General features: G+C 36.0%; 1 protein-coding gene across 1 annotated transcript in view; it reads left to right on the top strand.

Annotated features, from left to right (window-relative positions):
• Nucleotides 1–2,256: 2,256 nt before the first annotated feature.
• ANXA1 (annexin A1) overlaps nt 2,257–20,984 on the top strand; it is a 31,981-nt gene continuing 13,253 nt past the window's right edge. Inside the window, exon 1 of the mRNA XM_053656530.1 lies at nt 2,257–2,267. The gene's annotated coding sequence lies outside the window, so the exon portion shown is untranslated. The remainder of the gene's footprint in view (nt 2,268–20,984) is intronic.

Raw genomic sequence — 20,984 nt, 5'->3', positions numbered from 1 at the left:
TAGTCTTACCTTATAAAAATGTGTTGTATGTTTTTCCTCAGAAATGATATTAAGGGAAAGAGTTTCTCCCTTAACATGCAAAATAATATTTCAGTGGAAGGATAGGACAGTAGGCTCTTATTGAACATTGTACTTCCTTAAACTGATCAGTTAGAAATAGGAATGATTTTATTGTTTCACCGTACATATTTTTATATTCATTCTCAGCATTGATGGGATATACAGTATAATGTATATTCACATATACACATCTCTTTTCTCTCATAGAGTTCTACCTAAAACCATCATTTTTCTTTATAATAGTGCAGTTACCATCTATAAATGTGTGGGAAAGAGGATCACTATTTCAGACATCAAAAAAAAACCACCTTGAAAAGATGAACAGTTAGGAGAAAAATAGATTTTAAAATGATGGATGATGGTTAATGTTTCCAGTATATACAGAGAGAACATAAGGCAAGGACCAATCTTCACTAAAAAAAACAATCACTTTCTTATTTAGTAGAACAATATCTTCTTTTCTGTTGTTGGTAAAACAAAGTCTATGTTTTTGACTTAGACTTTATTTTTCTTTTAAAGGAAATCTAAATGTAATATTGCATACCAAGCTTCCAAGTCTTTGGGCACTTGCTCTACATTTTTCAAGACCTGGATCAAACTCTCTTCTGGACCCACCAATGACATGCATATTATTTAGAGTTATAACTATAAAATAATTTGAGTTAGCTCCTTTGGTAAATACACCATTGACTTACGTGTGGATCCCAAGAACTCATCTGAACTTATGTTCAGTTTCCATATGAAAAGTGGTGCTTTTCCTAAGTGTAAAATGATGGACATTCCTAAGTACTCTATGGCTGTGCCATCAGGACGGGTCTTCCAGATTTTGGGGTAGATTGTAAACCTTAACTGGATACTTCTCATTCCCTTTGATGACAAATGGACCTCTGAGCTGAGTAGCAAATGGGTAGATATTGGGGGCATTACAATTCAGTCATAAAGTTTCTAATAGGGTATGCTTTTTTAACAGGTTCTCATTATCTCAAATTTGCCACTTTTGAGGGCACTGAAGTTGAGTGTACATCTTATAGAAGGTCATAAAAATTCAGTCTAATCTTCATTTTATTTCTATCTAAACCTATACAACAAAGCACACCTTATTCAAAGTTGATCAATCTCTAGCAAAAGACTATTATACATTACGTTGGATTGAGCTGGACTAAATCATGAATAAATGAGAGAATTATACAATAGAACTTTGTAAATAGTGAAATTCTATATAAATGAAAAAATTATGATCAGAGTAATAAAAATTACAGAACAACAAAGATATCATATTGGTGGACTTGGCTGGCGAATTGATATGGACCATATTTGCCACATCTTCACAATATTTCAGCAAAATAAAAACCAAATGAAAGGAGGTTCTATGACAATTGTCAAAAGAAAATAGGCCTTATTTATATGTTTCCAAATTCTGTCACTTTATTGCTGTTCATAACAAGTGGCTACAGAATTTATATCACTCTTGCAAAAACATCAAATACATAAGGCATTAAACTAAGTAACTTTGATGCTAGAATAATGAGATGATATTGATACTGAAAGTGGGATTTTACTTTTTTTCAGATTAAGTTACTACCGAGGAAAAATTTATGCCTTGCCTGGTGTTCCATGACAAGAGCACATATAAAATATTGTAATACTTTTAAAATTCCATATGATTCCTAAATCACTGTAAGATCACAGAGGACTTGCTTCAACTAAAGCAAAAGGAAAACAAAGGCTAATCTTAGAAGATTAAGCACTTCCAGATAATACTTAATACTCAGTACTTAGAAGCTTAAACACTTCAAACATTTTCAGATAATAAAAGTAGAAGCACTGAGGAAAACAGTGGACTCTGTTGCTGAAAGAAGGTTGGGGACATTTGCTTTTTTGGCTAAGAAGCATTCCTCCCGTTGCTAAGAACAACCCTATCTTCTACTGGGTAAAACCAGGCAGCCAGTTCTAATAAGGTCTTCCAATCATAGCACACCATTTCTCTTTCGACGATGGACTGTTTTACAGATTGGCCAGCAATCCAAGCTAGGCCAAGCAGAACACTTCTTCAGGATATTTCCCCCCCAAAAAGGAAAAGAAACAAGGCTTCTCTAGTAGAGAAGTGGTGAGAAATGTGAAGGACAATGATTTTGGTTGTCATGTTTCCTACCATTCAGAGAAAAACTAGATGGATTAATGCAGACATAAGAAAAAAAGAAACTTCTAACAATATTCAAACTGCTAAGAGCCTGAGGGCCGCATCTATACTTGAGTTACAAAAGACACCCTGTATCTTTCTTGTGCAATTCCGTCTTTCTGACGAGTCTTGTTAGAGTCCAGGGTCTACACTAGTAATCCTGACTAACTCAGGGACTTATATATTAAAAGCGCAAGTCACCAATACCACAAATATTATTCATATTAAGGAGAGGTTAATTAACTTGTAAAATGATGACAAGCTAGTTGAAAAGCTTCCCTCGGTCCTAATGCTCTTTCCCCTTGGTGGTTTGCTGGGGATCGGGAAATGCTTACCTTGCCAAGATCTTCCCTGTCTGTCTTGAATCTATTCCTCTCCCCGCCTCCTATCATCTAGCCCAGTGCAAGAGCTCAGTCAACATTAGTAATTACTTGTTACCATCCATCCCATACTAGTTCTTTACCTAGAATTTGAAGACTCTGGCTTTCTGACACTCTACCTTTGAGAGCTACTATACCTGCCTTTATTTAACCGATTTGTCTACTGATCCTCCTCCTGTGTACCTGCTTTTATTGGCCCATTCTTCCTGAATTTGACTTTCACCCCCAGAAACAATGCTGAAATGGCTTTCTCAAGGTCCCTATTCTCACAGCCTTTTTCCGACACTCACTATGGTGGGGTAGATGTGATATCATCTCGGCAAGTCCACAAGAGCGGAGAATTGTATTTCAGTGCCTTCAGAGGTTTAACTATCATTGCCTTATGTTATTAACCTACTCTACTTTTTTAAAAATGAAGATATTGGCTATCCTTATAAGAGAATGACCTAAGTCATCAATCTTCCATTTATGATATGTTGACTGCAATCACCTCATAAGAAAAAAGTGCAATTTCAAAGCCTGCACTATTTATGTGTAGACTATTTGGAAATTCCACAGGGAGCAAAAAGGTAAGCTTTCTCTTTTCATTGTAGATTCGCTGACACATTGAAACAACTTGCATTGTTATAATGTACATTCTGTGAGGAAGGTAGATATTTTTGTCCTATTTTTAACTGCATTCCCCAGTGCCTAGAATAGTACTTATATGCATGATGGCTAACACTTTCAGGAGAGCTAACACATAGAGATTAGGTACAGCTGAACCATTTTGCTAAATAATTGAATAACTGTTTCATTTTGTGTGTATGTGTGTGAAGCCCTGTGGACAGTTTTGGTGTAAGAATGCATCTTGAAGAAATTTAGTCTCTAGAGGAAGGGGTGAAAGACAAAATAAAAATGGGTATATTAAAATTCACATTAAATGAATCTGTGTTTCAGATCTAGCCAATATGCTGCTTGCTTCCCAGAGAAGCAACACTCCTTTCTACAGAGACTTGAAGTTAGGCTGTAAAAATGGATTGGCTTTTGAGCTGGATTGTAAAACATGAATAGGATTTCAACAGAGGGGAATTCAAAGTCAGAAAATGCCTTGCCCTAGAAATTAGTCTTAAAGTCTTTTCTAAGCCTCCATGAGATCATCAGAAATAAAGAATAATATGTTTAAATAGCTAAAATAATTTTATTGTAATTAATATATTAAGAACTGCAGTGTCACCCTGGCTGGTGTGGCTCAGTGGATTGAGCGCTGGCCTGTGAACCAAAGGGTCGTTGGTTTTGTTCCCAGACAGGGCACATGCCTGGGTTGTGGGCCAGGTCCCCAGTAGGGGGTGTGCGAGAGGCAACCGCACATTGATGTTTCTCTCCCTTTCTTTCTTCCTTCCATTACCTCTGTCTAAAAATAAATTAAAAAAATTTAAAAATAAAAGTATTTTCTATGTCTCCTTAAAAAAAAACCAAAACACAACAGTGGTGTCTTTAAGATTCAAGTATTTTAAGCAGTTCTGAGTGCCTTCCAATGTGGAAAACTGTGTTTTTTCTACCACTTCTCCTTAAAGAGAAATGAGTCATTGTTTAAAAAAACTCTCTATTTTTTGTGTTTTTTTAATTTTTGAGTTTGCATTTTAGTTTTAAGCATCTGCCATGTTAAAACTGAACTGCCTGTGGGGGGCGGAAATATAGGTATTTCAAGAAAAGGAATGGTATTATCTTCCCATTACTTAGCTTTTGAAGGGACTGTGAAAAGCTCCCTCTCCCTCTCCCTCTTCCTCTTCATCTTCCTCACTCTGGGGCAAATGCTAAAGTCATGACTCATTAAACCGCAGTTAAGACACTCTGAATGTTGGTAACCCCTGCAAAACAAGTTTGTTCACAAAATGGATTCTTCATTAATTTTCTCAGAAAGCCTCTGTCATTGTAGTGACATTCGCTATACACTAGTTATCCTTGCAGGTACTTGTTTTCACAAACCCTCATCTACAGCATCTTTAAAAATATCTATAGTGATATTAAACTTCAGACACTCAAGCTGCATAAAAATGTAACTTAGATGTTTCAGTTTAAAGCAAGTTTAAGAGACATTGCCTTTTAAGAAGTCCATGAGACCATGGACTTCTGATCTGCATTTCATTTTCATATTGCAAATATCAAATGCTATACAGAATATTTGCCTAACCCATCATTTCTAATCCCAATGAGTTTTTGTGTGCTCCCTCTTCATCCAACTAAGCCTTTATTCTCTTTACACTTAGAATACTTTAAGCAAATTTACCTGTGTCCACAGCAAATACAACCCAGCTCCAGGCAGCTGACTTCTTGTTCACCCAGATGGAAATTAAACTGATATATGCGTATTGCAAGCACCTGCCAAAGCCTTTTAAAATGCAAAACCTTGCAGGTGACAGTATATAAGGATATAGTTTCAAATAGAAAGAAGAGCTGCCGATGAAATCTAAGGATCTTTAATTCTCTGGATTGCCATTGTAAATCCATTAGCTAAATGTATATTTCTTAGGGTTCTTCTTCACTGAGCTATCACATGTAGAATTTAGAATTGTTTCTTTTCACATTTTCCTTATTTTTAGTCTCTCCAAAAGACTCCCAGTTATGTAGCAGATTTAGGGAAAATGTTAGAATTTGCATGTTTGGCTTTGAGCTTAAAGATGATCTTGGTTATAAAAAGTGCTGCTTACCCTCTCTTTTTTATCTTATATTTTGATGCTTATTTTGTGACAGTTTCACAACCTCCCATATATATAAGGATGTATAAGTATAAAATATCTTAAAAATTAATAAAATTATTTTATATTCTAGTTACACAGCAGTCACGATTATACAATCATGGCATTGCAAGACATTTCAAATCATTCATTGTTAAAATTGGTCTTAAATTCCAAGCCATCATTATGCATGTAGAAAAAAATGTGTTGTGTTGCTGTAAAACTCAAGTATTTGTTACCCTTAAACTACAGTTACATCCGTCTTGAAAAATAGAGATAACCACATACTCTAGACAGAGTATTTAAAAAACTCCTCAAAGTAACAAGTATGTCAAGACATTATAAGCCAAAGATCAGTTAAAGGTTTATTCTACTATCTGTCTGCTCTTTATCCAAAATAGTGCAGACCAAATTTGTCCTTAGCCTCTACTGGTGAGATAAATTTCTTTTTTAACTGCAAGTTGTTCTGGACCTGCACAATGAGAGGCTGGTTGATGATCTTTATCTACAGTTCCATAGGCCGGACATGCCACTGCCTCTGTGGGGCAGGCATTCGGACCCACCCACTGCCTCCCCTGAGGCCACGTGAACTTCTAGTCCCACCTCTGTTACATCATGGAGGGAGGGTCAATGGAGGGCCAGTGTAGGAGGCAAAGAGGGATACTTGTTGGCCAAAGAGAGATTCTTCACACAATTCCATCATACATTACATCTTCTCTGTATTATAATATATGTATATTTTATCTCTGGGAACTGGGCCTACAAAATCAGTGGAAATTACAAAAAAAACAGTGACCAACACTTACAATTTACTAGTTCATTTTATTCTCTGCAGGCAAAAATTATTCATAATGTGGGGAGTGTTGGGCACTAAGTGCAAGAGCATTTAGCCAAGCGTGTCTTTAATGAATAATAAGTCTGTATTAGTTTTCTAGGGCTGCATGATGCTAGACCACAGAGTGGAAGGCTTAACCAATAGAAATTTAATTTCTCACAGTTTAGGAATGTAGAAGTCCAAAATCAAAATGTTGGCCGGGTTGGTTTCTTCTGATGCTTATGAGGAAAAGGCCTGTTCCAGACTTGGTTCTCCTTGGCTTGAAGATGGCTGTCTTCTCCCTGTGTCTTCACATTGTCTTTCCTTTGAACGCAGGTAAGGTTTCTCGCCAGTGCTTTTCCATCTCTGATCCTTGGAACCACCACGTTTGCTCCGCCTGAGGACTAGGTGTTCTCCTTCCTCCCATCAGCTCTTCAACTAGCGGAGAAAAACATAAGGAGATTCCAGACGAAAGGAAATTTCTCAGCCCTAAGGCTAGTAACGCTCTGCACTCATTTTTCTGTCTTCCCAATCTCCTGGAAGCTTATTCCATTAACTATCCTGTTTTTTCCTCTACCTTCACCACTCTTTCTTTAACATATATCATATCCTACCTCACGGTTAATACCGAATTGCTCTCCATTTGATGAAAGTGTGTGTGTATGTCCAAGAGTTGCCTGTGCTTAACAACAATTTCTCATTTCCCATGCTCATCTCAAACCCCTTTCTCTCCACTCTCCTTTGAAACTCTTATCCTTAAAGCCATCATCTCCCTATTAATTTCTAAATTCAAACCAATTTTTAAGCCTCATTCTAAAAACCATTCTGTAGTCCTGGCAATGCATTGTAGTTTTCACATCTTCCTCCCTAAAAATGTCTCTGTTTTTGCATCATCGGAATTATTTTCCCTTGGTTTGCTTTTGCCCAACTGAACTATCCCCTTCCGTATCAAATTTCTTTTCATAATTGTTGCCAGATTGCTTTCCAAACAATCAGGCACCAGCATGTACCCTTTCTAAAAGTCTCACCAACTGCTGTGATCCCTGTGACTAAGTTGGTTGGGCATCTTCCCACAAAGCAAAAGGTTCAGTTCTTTGTCAGGGCACCTAGCTAGGTTGCGTGTCAGATACCTGTTTGGGGCATGTGAAAGAGGCAGTTGATCAATGTTTTTTACTCTGTTTCTCCCTCTTATCCCCTCTCTCTAAAAAAAAAAGAAACAATTTTTTAAAAAAGTCTTGCCAATTAAGATATTACAGAAAATTTAAAACCTGATGAACTTGATACCTGATAAACTTCCAGACTGCTGAGAGTGTAGCAGTCTGATGGCTATATAGAGATTTTTTTTTTTTCAAAAAGTATTTTCCTCACTTTTGTGATGGGGAACTCTTCCTTTTCTTTGGCCATTGGACTTGCTTCTTTGAATCTTCATATTTTTCACCCATTTTTGTTGTTGTTTAGGTTACTTGCTTTGCTCCCTCCCCCCGTTCAAAAATGTAATAAAGCTCCTGGCATAATGTAGCTAAATTTTGAACTTTTAGTGAGGACCTAGTGATTGTTTATATTTTTATATGTGGATTTTTATTTGTGTATATTAAAAACATATTTCTTTTAATTATGGTTAGCAGTCTCCCAAACGAAGATTATATATCTTATTTCCAGGACGTCTTTAAAAGTTTTTCTTTTTTTATATATTAAAATCTTACATCTAACAAGACATACTTGTATTTTTTCATATGGTATAAAATAGAGGTTTATATTTCTAATTATTTCCATTTTAAAAATTGTTTTAGATTGCTTTTTAAATCTATTGGTTGTGAACAGAAGCTGAAAATACCATCATTACTGAATTTAAGGATGTCCTCATTGTTCATGCTATAAACCCATGGGAGTTAAAAATGCTAATGTGAAGATTTGGTGTGTTTTAGAAGAGTCATGTGACTTTTTTGGTCTTGATTGTGTAATACTTTTTGAAGTAGCCCATCACTCTTAGAAATTATATATTTAACTTATTTTATTAATATAATTTTTAGCTCGGTTCAAGGTTTACAGAAAAATTGAGCTGAAAGTACAAATAGTTCCCATATAGTCTCCCTTCCCCTGGCCTCAGTTTCCCTATTAGTAGTATCTTGAATTGGTGTGATACATTTGTTATAACTGGTGAACAAATATCGATACATTATTATGAATTAATGCCATAATTTACATTAGGGCTCAGTCTTCACATTGTATAGTTCTGTGGATTTTGCCAAATGCATAATGTCATGAACGTAACATCATATCATCATAGAAAATAGTTTTCTGTCCTAAAAATCCCTTGTGCCCCAACTATTTATGTCCTCTTCCCTCTCCCAAAGCCATGGAAACTGCTGATCTCTTTTTCTATAGTAACAATTTTCAACCATTTTTATGTCATCGTATATATCAACTAATGACTAAAATTCTGTGCCACATCAAAAAACATGTTATTTTTTTTGCCGATCTGACAAAAATAGGTATAATTTTAATTCATTCACACAGGATGGCTATTGTGTTGGCTGTTGACATAATTTACTTGATAAACTAAGGAAAAAGAGGTCAGAGCTCCTGACTAAATAATCAGGCGTTGGTCGCATGCTTTAAAAATTCTTGCAGCACACTGGCGCACGTGCTGTAGCACTCGATTTAAAATCGCAGCCCTAGAGTATGTCTTTTCCAGAATGTCATATAGATGAAATGATACATTCCACAGTGTAGCTTTTTTTTACTGGCTTGTTTCACTTAGCAATGCACATGTAAGATTGCCCCCTTGTCTTTTTTCGTTGAATTTTTATTGTTATTATTTTTTTAATTAAAAAAAATAAATTTTATTAATTATGCCATTACAGTTGTTCTATCTCCCCCCTTCATTCCCCTCCACCTTGCACACCCCTCCTCCACCATTCCCCCCTTTAGTTTATGACCATGTGTCTCAAGTCCTTTAGATTCTATACTTTCCATACTATTCTTGCCCTCCCCCTATCTATTTTCTACCTACCATCTATGCTACTTATTTTCTGTACCTTCTCCCCCCTTCTCCTTCTCCCACTCCCCTGTTGCTAACACTCCATGTGATCTTCATTTCTATGGTTCTGCTCCTGATCTAGCTGTCCTCTTAGTTTGCTTTTGTTTTAGGTGTGGTTGTTAATAACTGTGAGTTTGCTGTCCTTTCACTGTTCATCTTTTTTATCTTCTTTTTCTTAGGTAAGTCTCTTTAACATTTCATATAATAAGGGCTTGGTGATGATGAACTCCTTGAATTTTATTGTTATTTTTTATTGTTGAATAAAATTTCATTGTAAGCACATACAATTTGTTTATCCAGTCACTTTGTATTTATTGATTTCTATTTTTTATGGTTAACACTGTTACAGATGTCCCCCTTTTCCTCCCACTACCCCCTGCACTCAGCCCCCCGCTGGCGCAGCCTTCACACATTGTGGCCTGTGTCCACGGGCTACGTGTATATGCATACGTATTCTTTGGCTAATCTCTTCCTGTCCCCCACAATCCCTCTGCTCTGAGTCTGCCAGTCTGTTCCATGTACCCAATGCCTATAGTTTTATTTTGTTGGTCAGTTTACTTTTTTCATTGGATTCAAGTCTTGAAGAACATCTTGGTTGCTTCCTGTTGTTGGCCAATTGTAAATAAAGTTGCTATAATCATTTGTGTGCAGATCTTTGTGTAGCCGTAAGTTCGCCAGCTTATTTGAGTACCTTGGAGGGCAATCGCTGGATCGTGTTATAAGACTATGTTTAATTCTGTCAGGAACCACCAGGCCGGGCCGTTTTGTTTTCCTACTAGCAGTAAAAGAGTGTTCCCATCACCTGGACTCTTGACTACATAGTATCTCTTAAACAAATACACTCATGAGATGAGTTTATTATATATTCTTTTCTCGTCAAAATGTTTTGCTACAAGTAGGTTGACATAGAATGAAAAAGCACAGTGCTAACACAAATTACTAAGGGTTCAAAAAGAATCTGCGTACAGAATGTATGGTAATTAAACTGGTATTGGGAAACCTGAAATTTCACAACTTGGGATTTAAATAGCTTGCTTGCTTTCCTCAGAACTAGAAAGCAGAGTTTGACCTCTTGACCTTAATGTACATCTTAATTTCCTTTCCCAAACTTCCTGAAAATTTATTGATATAAAATTACTTGTAATAGCCAATACAACAGCTTTATTCTTTTTTTACAATATGATATAGAGAGGAATGGGATACCGTATTCAAGCATAAGAAAGAGGTGTGAAACATTAAATTACTAATCCCAGCATAATCTTGATGGTAGGAGTGTAATAATTGACTCACCAAATCATTCACTGACTTTTCCTAAATCACACCGGAATAGATACTAAGCATCATTGAAGCTGAGTTTCTATCTTATTACCCAAGATTTCTCACCCACAAAAGACAGGTAGAGAGATAAGATCTTAGCCCAAGTATATTAGCTGTTTTTGCTTGGTAGCTATTGGAATTATAACAGTAGTATGGAAGAAGTATCACATTCCTTTCCATTATAAATGAAATGAGCATTTACCTCAAAGCTCATGCCCTAATAATAGCATTAAGTTCAGTATGGCTGAGTTTTCAGAATTTTTTCTTTCATCCTTGGGTCACAGCAGAAAACAAGGTTTCAGAAAATCTGTAGAAGTAAGAAAGAGCACCACCTCACTTTTAATTCCAGTCCTCTCCATTGCTGATGGCCAGCTCAGAGCAGCGCCCTGGCCCAGGGCAGTGGTGACGTCCCATGAAGTCAGCCCCTGAAAATCAGCTGCTTCTGTCACCACACTGACTTGGAGGCATTTGAGCAGTTTCTAGTAGACTCTATGCCATGGAGTAGCCAAAGCTCTGATTTTCTATTCAGGATTAACCACGTCTCCAGATCTGGCCCATTGTTTTGTGCATAGTGTGTGTGTGTGTGTGTGTGTGTGTGTGTGTGTGTGTGTATAAATAGATTTATTGAAAATTAAAATATTTTTGAAAGTAAAATTGATATGTTTTTCTGTTTGTGAACATTATACAAAGAATCCAGAACATATACAGAACTCCTATGGATCAACAAGGAATAAGCAGATGACCAATTAGAAAAATGAGTAAAATACTTAAATTGGCAGTCTAAGTAAGGAAAAATTTCAGTGACCAATATGTGTGTTAAAAAGGCAGTCAACTTCATTGGTCAGTGGAAAAATGCATTTTAAAACTTTACAATGCCAGAATTGTTAAAATAAAAAAGACATTGCCAAACATTGCGAAGGATGAGGGATAACTGGACTTCTCATGGGCAGCTGTTTTGGAGAGTAACTGGTACCACTGTGGAAAGTCTGTGGCTGTACTGACTAAAGGGGAATGGATGTATACCTGCCATGAGACCAGCAAAAGTACCAGAAGTATCATCTGGGTAAGAATGTTTATAGAGCGTAGTTTTGTAATCACCAGCAATTAAAAGTATTTCCAATATGTGATTAGAGAAGAATGGATAAAAAATTGTGATATAGTTATACAATTAAATACCATAGAGCAATGAGAATAAAGAAAAGATAATAATACTTAAAATAATAATATACACAAAATATGGATGAAACTCATAAATATATTAAATAAAAAAGTCAGACACAATGTCTTATTTCTTTTTCACATACAAGTTTGAAATTTTTGAACATATAACAAGTTCCAGAGAAGACCATAATAAACATCTTTGTACCTAACACTCAAGTTTAATGAATATTACTTATGTCAGAACGCTTGTTAAAAAAGAAATAAAAAGACATAGGCATGTTAAAATACATATACTCCATACCATTGACCATTTTCTCTTCTCGGGTTTAACCTTTATCACATTTACTATGTATCCTCAATCATGCTGATTATAATATTATTTCATATGTGAACATTTCTACTACATATACTATTGTTTTGATGTTTAGTCATTTTTCCTAAGTGGCGTTATGCTAATTCCTTGACACTGCTAACCCTTTTTTATTCATTCCTCTGTTAATGGATAACTGAGTTGTTTTCAAGTTTTTATAGTAGGAGCAATACTACCAGCATATGTATACCTGACTGCTGACGATACAATTGCATTCCCTGCACTTTATGACTGGGAAGGCATGGCATTGTCCGCCTTTCTTGGGTGCATCTACTTTAATATCATCCTCAGTCTTTTTTCACTTTTCTAAGCACAACATTCAGCTGAGATACATTTATATCTTCATACTATACCTTCACACACACATGCAAACACAAAATGCTGTGAGCCAAGATTTCACAAAATAATATACCTAATAATATGTGAAATACTCCAACAGGTTCCATATTGTTCCATTTTGTTCTATTTATTTTTATTCTATTATTGCTATTTTATTTTTTAAGTGTTGGTCAGAACATAGCAAATTAACTCCATAATTCACTGATGTTTTTGACCTAAAAAAGTGAAACACATTGCTCCACATGTGTCTGGACCTTCAAAACCAAACACTTGTCTTACTGAGGCCTGACCTGGCAGGAAACTTTTGTTACCCTCCCAAAGTTCAAAGTTCCTAGGAATAAAAAATGTCCAGTATCAGTGAATTCCAATCTTTGTTTAGTCCTTTGGTGGACAGGGTGATATCTTTTCCTTTGTTGAGTTCACACACAGGAGCAAGATAATTTATCAAAATGTTAATTTTTTTATATTCTCAATCCCCTCCCCCATGTGTTAAGAAATGAAGTTGGCTCCTTCTTTTGTTACACACAGATAATTGTGTCCATTTTTTAAGTGAAGTCCAATGAGGATGCCTTCCTTTGACCTTCGCTCTCCACTTGCTCATTTCATTAACTTCATCAATTTGAAAACAATGTATTTGTCTATGGATTGTTGGGGGTAACTGAGTAATGATAATAATAATATTTTCAGTAATTCAGTGTGTATGTGTGTGCATGTGTGAGAGATGATTATTTGATTAATCTAGAGGTAAAGAGAAAACCATTTAGAACGCTATTTCTCAAGATGCTTTAATTAAACTGAGAATGTACTAGAAATACAAACTAAAACAATGATTTTATTGTCTGTGGCTTAGTGGGCATAAAATCGTGCAGAGATTTGGGGATTTCAGTGAAAGGCTGGTTTTTTGATTCTTCATATACATCTTCTTCTATTATGAAAAGTACCTAAATGGAGCCTAACATGAAGAAGTGGGGAAAACACCTTACTAAAAAATCAGATGTTTTGCTAGAGTCTCGTGCAAGACCTGTCCTCTGTGAAGATACAAAATGTGTAAGAGACTCCGTATGTCACCTTCCTGGTTTGTTTTCTCTTCCTTCCCAGGTCTGCGTTAAAGGAGTAGAAGTAAATATGATGTGAAAATGTAACACATAATGGTTGCTTTTAACCATCTTTTTTTCTTCCCTTCTCTTCCTTTACTTTCTTTGCTCTCTCTGTACAGGAAATGGAGCTTATGAGTCATCATCTTCTAGCAACAAGAGCAGTGAGTCATTTCTCTGGAGCCGTAGGGAGTATAGTGTATGGCATTTCAAGCACATAAGGCGTTTAACCCGTGATTGCCCCTTAGCCATTTATGGTAACATATATGGTGTTTTATTTTCACAAATCCACTTGACATTATTGTTGTGTGGGAAAAAAACATTCCAACAGATTATTCACAACAACATTCGTATATAATTAGTGACATTCTTTTCTTTTTACATTTGGGGATTTCATTTGCCTTTAGAGTTACAACTAGAATTTTTGGGAAAAGATGTTTTCCTAACTTTATTTCCTTAATTCCCCCAGAAATACCGCTTCTATTGTTGCTATAATAGGTTTACCAATGCATTACAGATTCAAATATATAAAGCAGTTCCTCTGGGTTTATTGTCCTGTTAACCACGAAAACAAAACAAAATGAGACTATGTGTTTATTTTAGATAGTTATATTGTTTGAAAGGTACATGGGCTTTTTAAATTTATTTCATAAGAATGTTACTTGGTAGAAATGTTCCATTTCATCATCAAAGTTAAGAACACAGATACAAATTGAGAAATTTTGTGTAATTATCATTTTCTTTCTCACCTGACAAAATTAATGTGGTATTAGAAAGCTGGTTTACATCTGTCAATACTAATTTGTAACAATATCAATCAATTCATTAGTTAGTAGCTGATCAGTTCCACACATATGGTAGATGCCAAAAATATAGACATTTTCTTAAATATTCAGATTAGTGAGCACCCTACTTCAAGATAAGTTGATTTCGTTGAATTTAGCATTGAGAATTTAGAGGATATTATTAAAAAACCTGACAATCTAATCTTAAGAAAGTATTTTCACTGATTTTTCTAAACCTAACATATATATAAATACCTGAGACATCTATGAGAAAAAGAGGAAGAGAACTTCTCACTGAAGTGGAGCCTGGACTGAAATAGATGCTGAGGGAGAGGCCATACTTGTTCAATGGGAACATCGTAGAATATTTTGTAAGATTTCCTGAAGAATAAAAATGAATCACCATTGAGATTATTAGAACATATTTCCTTTCCTTGCACCAGGTGGGAAATTTCTTATAGTACCTGTTCTGTAATGGTTACTAGTCCATAAATTCTTTCAATTTATAGTTTTAGTTTAGTGTTTAGTGTTTAGTTTAGTGTTTAGTTTAGTGTCCCTGAGAATGTCAAGGATCTGTTTGTATCAAAGTTTATATAAAATTGTTTCCTACAAATGAATTACTGTAAGTAGACCTTCCTACAGTGCCAATACTTATTTTGAATATCATAATAATCACATTTTGAGCAATCACTTTTTTCAAAATTGTGGGTCAATCTAGAGTTTCATTTCTTTTGTATTTCTTGTTTATATCAACAACCTATATCTAAGCACTAAATGTCTTATTTTAAAGCCAGGAAAAATGCTAGCGAAATATAAATAGAAAATTATTCAGCACTGTGTAGCATTAGAATTTATAAATATACATTATTTCTAAACTGTCACAAGAACTTCAGTAGCTAGGCAGCCTGGAGTATATTATCCCCACTTTACAAAAGTAGAAATAGGCTCAGAAAAATTAAAGACGTTTGTCCCCAAGATCACATAATAATAAATGATGGAACTGAGATGCCAACTAAAAGGGTTTTTTAAAAAGTTTTGCTCTGGGTTGTTTTGTTTTGAAGTTTAAACATTTTTCATTTAAAATCTATTTAACTAAAAATAAAGTGTCAATCATTGGTATCAGGATTGGAGCACACAGTACTGCAGACTTTAAAACCCACTGCATTCTACACCATCTGGAGGAAAAACTACAGACGGAAAAAGAAAATCTGTCCCTCTGCTTCCTTCCCTTTAGGCTGTCAACTATGAGTAGTTTTGCAAGACTTGTTTCACTTTGTTTTTTTGGACAAGGCTGAGCCACGTATTGCAAACAAAAGTCAGCCAATTACTTAACTGCTGGTTGCTGGGTGTGGTCTCCTTTCAACTTCTATAAAATCAGAAGCCCAAGGCTTCAGTTCTGCCGAGAAACTTTCAGAGAAGAATCTCTCTTTAGTTCTTTGGAAGAGGTGGGAAAAAAAGGTAAGTCTTGGTTTGCCTTTGAGTTAGTTTTGGTTGTTTTGAAAACTTTTCCCAACATGATGTTACATGTTACTGCTTCTGTAGGATTTATCACTAGTAGTGCTTAATATGTTTTGATAAATCTTTCTGTAAAATTGCGCTGTATATTTGTATTTTGGGAATCACAAATTGTAGTGTTTCGTTTCACATAATTAAGATATATGATTTTAAAAAATAATAAGTTTGCTTAGTAATTAATACTGGCTTGTTGTACTGTTGGTGAGTTACCATGGAGAAGAAGGGAAGAATGTGTTTTCCTCTTATAAGTCATGAGTTTCCAGGAGCTGTGTGCCCCACATGGAACACATGAAGTAGGGGGTGCCTGTGGGGGAGCCAGGCCAGGGTGGTTTTAAGGGAACTGTTTCCAAATAGCATGGTTGACATCCTTCATTTTCTCTTGTAAGGACAACCAAATAGATTCAGACCTGATAGTGGTATCATGCCCTTTGTAATTAACACTTTGAAATTAATGTTATTTTTACTTATGCTATGGAAATAAATAAGAGGATCTGTTAATTAATCATTTAATTTAAAGAGGGTGTGGACACCTTCTTATTTCTGTAGTCTCTGTGTCATCAGCAGACTTTTCAAGTGCTGATGTGCAAACCTAGGGCAAGGCAACAGTTTCTGAGGGCGTCAGATAAGTCACCCTTGGGAATGCCGGATGAGTCATCTGAAAGTCATTCTGAGAAGCGTCTTGATTGTTGAATGAGGTAATGGCCATAAGACTCCTTAGAAAAGTGCAGAGCAAGTTTAAAGTAGAGTTTTTACGGGTGTTGGGTATTTGCCAAGGTAAAAGATTTTGAATCATAACCATATACCTGACTATTGTGCATTGCAAATGTCCCTTCAAGAATTTTTCTCTTAGCCCATTTTGAATGTTAAATCCGATGGCTTAATTATAACTTTTCAATGCTAGCTAATTAGGACAGATGTGTTTTTCTCTTGCCTTGTTTATGTCTGAAATTATGCATAGACTTTGAAAAAGTAATATTCCCCTGTCTTCATGAATGTATTTTGGTGGCCGGAGGAGAAGGCACATTGCAAAATGATTCAAATGTGGCGAAACGCTGGTTTCATAATTCTGAAATGGCCTCTTCTCCGGAAGTTTGATACCACCCAAGCCCTGGGTGGTAACCATAGCTGGCAGCTAGCCAGCATTGGACTGATGTTGTCAAAATAGTCAGCTAGAGTCTCATGCTTATTAAATACTTTTTAAATCAGAAGATCTGCAAGCGGTGATTTCTGTATGTGACGTTAGCTTGCTGAGCTAGTTGTTCTTAATTTTCTCTAGACCCATTAATTTATGACTTACTTTAACAATTGGAGCTAAAGCAATGAACCTATTATTTTTCAATGATAAAAGCAGTTTTTGGAGTAAATGAGTTCCTCTGTCTATAAAATGGGGCAGATTTTTATCAGAAAGATCAGAACAGGTACAATTTATATAATACCTTCATGGTGCTGATTTTCTCCACTTCCATTCACTTGAGGCGAGATTTAAGTTTGGCACTTCAGAGCTAACATGCATTTTTGATACTATCTATTCCAATGGTCTTCTGTTTACAAATGAAGACCCCTAGAGAAGATAAATGTTTTCTAGAGGTCATACAATCAGTCAAAGAGAATCGAAATAGGGCTTATTTTTGTATCCTATAGTTATGGGTAGAAACATTTATTAAATTAGCATAGATTTTTTTCCCTGAATAATTAGCACTCATACACTGTTTATTCATTCAGTAATGCTTGTTAACATTCTAAATACCAGGCATTTTGCCAGGGTTTGGAGGGACAGGATGCATTGTACATCAGCATTGCCTTCATGGAAGGCTGCTGTAAACACAGCTACTCAAAGTGTTAGTGCAGAATCGTAGGGGCTGTCTTAGGGCTAAAGGCCGGGTGTTTTGGGAGAGCCCAGAAGGTCACCCAATCCAGAGCTGAACTAATGAAGGCTTTCTGGGGGACATAAAGAGGTCTGTGCTGAGTCCTCACTCAGAAGCAATAGTTAGACAAAGGGCCATGGGGGCGGAGGAGAAAACAGCATTCCGGGCAAAGGGAACACCCTATTCAAAGGCCTAGAACAAAAACGGTTATGGGACTACTTTTCATAATGTGGTTCTTCACAAGCTATGCCATTGTATAGCCTAATTGACTTCTCTCCCACGAGTAGGTGTGAAAGGAGCTTGTGAAATATATATTCGAGGAAAAAAACTGTGCCAAGACAAAGCACTGAAATACAAACTCCCTCCGGCTGTGGCAAAACTGCCACAGCGTGTGTGGATTGGCTGTGAATGCATTTGATTCTCAACTGTGAGCTGTTAGAAATAACAGTGATCTTGTCACGGTGCTTTTGCTCACTAGTTTAAAAGAATGTACAATATTTTGGAATCAAAAGGTAGGAATTTATGTACGCTTTGATGCTTGCAGCTGGTATCTAGAAAACTTCCCGAAAATAACACCATTTTCTCAGGTAGAAAACTGCAGTCATGACATTGTCCTATGCAAAGAGGAATCAGAGCCGCCACCAGGGTAGAGCTCTGACCCTTCAGCGGGCCATCAGGAAGGCAGGATAGGCCACAGAACTCGGCTTCCTCTGTCACTAATTCTGGAAGTAGCCTTTCATGAGGCTGGCAGAGATAGAAATAGAGATTTAAAAAAGCAAACTTTTCTTTTATGGTAATTTCAAACCTTCAGAAAGTTAATCAACAAATTAATGCAACAAGCCTGGTGTTCTCAAACTGTTCAGTTGGTGCTATTGATAATGTATCACTTCTGGGAATACCTTTTTCTTACATTTAGCAAACACGGACCCCTCTCTAACATCTCGGGCACACTTTTTGTGCATACTTAGCTTGTTGAATTCCTTGCTCAGTGAGATGGAGAGAGCTTTCTTATGACACATGAATATACCAAAAAAATGTTCATGTCTAGAAAGCTACCCATTTATCCACTGATAAATGAGATTGGTAGGCAGTGTGAGAGTACAAACAATTCATTAACCAGAAGAAATCTGGAATATTGTTAATTCCCATGTAGGTCAGCTTATGGCCAACTTCCTCTCCAAATGAGCTGATGTTAAGGGCTGAGATAAACTTGGTTTCAGAACTATTTAGTAGCCAGATTAAATATATATATTGAACCAAGGTAAGTTATTAAAATAAACCCTTAAATACTTAGCATAAGTTCTAAACATTGTAACTCAAAAAAAGACAGAAGAAAAGGAAATCTTTTGTGAACTCATAGACTTATTTAAATTATTTTTCGATTGTACAAGCCTATTTTCTGGACCAGACCCTTCTTCGAATAATAATACTGTCTGACATTTGTGTAACATTTGGCAGTTAGTAAAACCCTTTTGCGTGCATCATATATTTACAATTAAGCAAGTGCCACTCCAAATGACTGAATGTGTTCTGTCAAGTACAAAATGCTGGTTTTCATGTGGAAGGTAGATACTGAACAGACAGAATGGTTTGACAGCAGTTTTGGGGCAAAATATTTTGCTTTGGAATTTCGAAGGAGTGTCGTAACTGCTGAGAGTTTCTGTTAAAACATGCAGTTCACTTTGGGCATTTAACTAACAGTACCTGACAATTCCTAAAATTCCTTTAGAGCAGTTTCTGACATCTGGCAAAAACTCTTGTTTCTTTAAGATTTGTTAAAAGCTAGTGAATCTAATTTGGCTTAGTTGAGATCCCCTTTTCCTCTGATTGCTTCTCCGAGATACATTCCACCTGGGCTGCTTTTCTCTTCCAGGCCACACCAACGGCTTCAGACTGAAGTCTAGGTGCTCAGGCTGTGTTCCAAAGCTGTCTCCTCTGCGGACACTGTTATGACAAATAAATTATTCAATTGCTCTGTTTTTTCATTTTTGTGTTATGTAATTAATAGATGATAACATTTTCTAAGGCTTTCTCAAATTTATTTTTTAAGAAAGTGATGCCTATGTCAGGATTTTCTTAGAAGTGAAAAAAATAGGTGAGGTATGGGAAAGTTCTCATGAAATTTTTTTGAAGTTATGAGTCTCATTTTTGAAATTATATTTGACCTAATTCTTAATCCTTTATCTCTTTCAAAGTTTTTATTTTCTAATTGAAAAGAGTGGAGATACTTGAACACATATTTCTATAACTGTGGAAAAGTACTTTTTCGAGGATTCATGAGTGATCACATTGCCCATTTTGAGAATTCCACTTCATAAAAGGCATGGATGAGATGATAAAGATGGAAATTTCAAATACTTGAAACCTTGCCAAAATTGCTAGAGATTTTGGATGTGCCAATTAAGCAATAGAAAAATGAAATTCTCTGCATGCCAATGGCAATTACACCCAATTATGTCTGCAATAGGAAGTAAAACCTTGTGCAAAATTGTACATCATGACTTTACCTTAGGAAACAACTTTAAACTTTTCAGTTGCTGGGGTTGGAAGAGATGAAATAAGTGTACAATGTATTAGTTCTTTTCACAGATGACAGAATAGTAGTAGTTTGGACTATCCGCATAATAATTAAGTAGAGAAAGTTTCTGCTTTAGATAGTATTTCCCTCCTGTATTTAATCTTATTACCTGCAATTGCTGTTATTTTTCAGCAGGTATGGATTGAAATACATTGTCTGAACAAGCTGTAAAAAATCTGGTTACAGGTTTCACTTCTCATGAGTCTTTTAGCTTCCCGTCAAAATCTGAAATGGGCTAGATTATCCTTCCATTTTCCCCCAGTTGTATTCATGAGAAGAGTCTCCAGAGGGGAAAACGAGAGGATCTGGAGAGATAATCAGTCTAGATGTTGAGCATAGGCTCCTAAAAACACACCCTGAGACAGAAAGGATCACTGGCAGCTTCTTTTGTACATAACACACTTCAGGTTTCCCAAAATATACATGGTTGATTCCGTAAAATCACTCCTGAACTATGGTAGCAAATCAAGAAATTTCCTTTAACATAGAGTTTACCAAAAAAAGGGAAGCCATATTGCAATTGTACCCTAATGCTTCCTGTTGGGGCCAAGCACCTGCTATAAAATAATCCATTTACCAGTTTTTTGTGTTGGGTGGAAAAACATGTAGGCCTGGTATTTTGAACAGCTCAGATAGGAAGAAATGGGAGCACTCTAAGTGCTAAAATAATTTTGTACCAAGGAATGAAAAAAGATACTGAATTATTTGGTGGGGAAACAGCACCTGGATCTCTTTTTATGAATAGAGTTTTAAGTCTAAATCAACTCCTG

This window comes from Artibeus jamaicensis, unplaced genomic scaffold (assembly GCF_021234435.1).
Source record: "Artibeus jamaicensis isolate MK-2021 breed Jamaican fruit bat unplaced genomic scaffold, CSHL_Jam_final scaffold_1964, whole genome shotgun sequence".
NCBI classification, from domain to species: Eukaryota; Metazoa; Chordata; class Mammalia; order Chiroptera; family Phyllostomidae; genus Artibeus; species Artibeus jamaicensis.
This window is presented reverse-complemented; position numbering and strand designations above follow the sequence as displayed.